At 55.4% G+C, this 2500-nt stretch overlaps 1 long non-coding RNA gene across 1 annotated transcript in view; it reads right to left on the bottom strand.

Moving 5' to 3' along the window:
- The window catches only part of LOC149989058 (uncharacterized), a 13092-nt gene extending 12934 nt beyond the window's left edge, over window positions 1–158 (bottom strand). The window contains exon 1 of the long non-coding RNA XR_016503190.1: window positions 1–158. This exon is cut by the window's left edge and continues 1135 nt beyond it. This is a non-coding gene — a long non-coding RNA (uncharacterized LOC149989058).
- Window positions 159–2500: the final 2342 nt, after the last annotated feature.

The following is a 2500-nucleotide window of genomic DNA, read 5'->3' on the forward strand; positions in this document are numbered from 1 at the left end:
TTCCAACCCCAGGTGAGAACACACACACCCTTCTTTGCGATGGATAAAAGGCAAAAAGAGAGGGCAAAAAGCCAACGGCAAATTCCAACCAGACCCCCAGAGGCACACACCACAAAAAGTGAAGCCAGAGAGAGCCAGACAAAGAGAAGGATAGAGAGAGAGGGAGAGTTAGACCCCCGGAAGAGAATCATAGGTGCTGCGGCCTTTTTCGGGAATGTGACCAGGAAAGAGAGAAACCGACGAGGCCGATACACACATTAAAAATGAAAAAGTAACCATCACCGCGAAGGATTTTCCTCAAAAGACAAATCAGCAAGAAGTATGTCCAATCCTGGGGCCCATCGCCCCTCCAAATTAATGGAGGGGTCGGATAGAAATTTATAGAAATGTTACTTTTGTGAAACCCCTAGCCGACGAGAGAACTCTCACCGGTTTCGAAGTTCCATTTTCACATTCCGACCTGGGATGTTATGACTCCTCGGCCCACACTGCGAACGCGTCCCACACCCCTCCAAGTTTATCAGGAATTTCACCTGAGCTTGCAATAGAGATCGAGCGCGGTGGCGGTCACAGTGGTGGTCGACCAGGCGGAGCTTGAACGGCCTCGGCAAACACTTCTCCCCACCCTCCCAAATGAATGAGAGAATGGCTTGACAATACCGAGGCCATCGCCCCCCGCCAAAAATGGTTACTAGCTCTTGGGACTCGCTGCGACGTTACGCGTATCGGCACAAGACCAACCCTCTTTTTCCAGTCGCCCGCGCACCAAAAAAAATTTTGGCAGCGGGACTCACAATCCTTGACAGCCAGCTCACCATATAATACTCGGCGACCCTCCGCGGGACCTCCTCAGAGGGTCGCGTCGCCGGGAAACTAACCCCCACTCCTCACTGATCCAAGGTAACACGCCAGAAGTATCCAGGTAACCCCAGTAGTATCCAGGTATCCCCCTGCGAACGTCGGTACTGGGCTCAAAGAAGGCAGCGAGCAGTCGGGACCCGTAGGCACCGAGCAACCGTCACCCCCTCACGACTTTTCCCGAGACGCTTCAGAGGAACCCTTCCCCACATAGTACTCTCTGTGGGATTCGGCAGGCCCCCGTCCTACTGCACTAAGGAAGTTCCGAGACACACTTTTTTTTGTGGAAGACCACCCACCCTCCCTGTCCTGCCTGCTATCCCCGCCGCGACTCCTGGTCCCGGCCCTCCTCCCCGACTTCCTCCTTGTCCCGCTGCGAGTCCCGGACCTCCTCCCCACTACCTACTCCCGCCGCGAGTCCCAGTCCCGGCCTTCCTCCTCCTCCTCCTCTTCCCTAGTCCCGGCGCGAGTCCCGGACCTCCTCCCCACTTCCTAGTCCCGTCGCGAGTCCCGGACCTCCTCCCCTCTTCCTAGTCCCGGCGCGAGTCCCGGACCTCCTCCTTCTCTTCCTTGTCCTGCCGCGAGTCCCAGTCCCGTCGCGAGTCCCGGACTTCCTCCTTCTCTTCCTTGTCCCGCCGCGACTCCCTAGTCCCGTGGCGAGTCCCGGACTTCCTCCTCCTCTTCCTTGTCCCGCCGCGACTCCCTAGTCCCGTGCGCGAGTCCCGGACTTCCTCCTCCTCTTCCTTGTCCCGCCGCGACTCCCTAGTCCCGGCGCGAGTCCCAGTCCGTCGCGAGTCCCGGACTTCCTCCTCCTCTTCCTTGTCCCGCCGCGACTCCCTAGTCCCGGCGCGAGTCCCAGTCCCGTCGCGAGTCCCGGACTTCCTCCTCCTCTTCCTTGTCCCGCCGCGACTCCCTAGTCCCGGCGCGAGTCCCAGTCCCGTCGCGAGTCCCGGACTTCCTCCTCCTCTTCCTTGTCCCGCCGCGACTCCCTAGTCCCGGCGCGAGTCCCAGTCCCGTCGCGAGTCCCGGACTTCCTCCTCCTCTTCCTTGTCCCGCCGCGACTCCCTAGTCCCGGCGCGAGTCCCAGTCCCGTCGCGAGTCCCGGACTTCCTCCTCCTCTTCCTTGTCCCGCCGCGAGTCCCGACCTCTTGTCCCGCTCCCTTGCCCAAGTCCCGACTCCTGGCTGTCTCGACTCCTCGTTGGCCGCCCAGTCTTCCGCATAGGTGGAAATAAATAAATAAATCATTTTTTAAAAATCAATTTTAAAATTAACTCCCTGTCTCGACTCCTTGCTGGCCGCCCAGTCTTGCGCCTAGACAGAAATATAAATAAAAATAAAAATAAATTGGTGAATTAAAAATATTAAAGTAATTTAATTAACTGGAATAAGGTAGAAAAATAAAAGGCAGAAGAATACTAAATTGATTTTTTCAAGTGCCACGTGTTACCTTGCTGATGTGGCTGCCACGTGGTAGTCCATGTCATGTCAAAAATCCACTAAATCGTTTACATGTCACTTTGGAGATAAATTTGTGTGTGTGCAATCAATTGGTTGTACAAATATGTTAATGACTTGCTAACTAATGCATCGTACAGGTAATCATTGCCCACTAACTAATCCATCACCACTGAAACTTAATGT

This window comes from Physcomitrium patens, chromosome 6, assembly GCF_059467195.1.
Source record: "Physcomitrium patens ecotype Gransden chromosome 6, ASM5946719v1, whole genome shotgun sequence".
In the NCBI taxonomy this organism is placed as follows: domain Eukaryota; kingdom Viridiplantae; phylum Streptophyta; class Bryopsida; order Funariales; family Funariaceae; genus Physcomitrium; species Physcomitrium patens.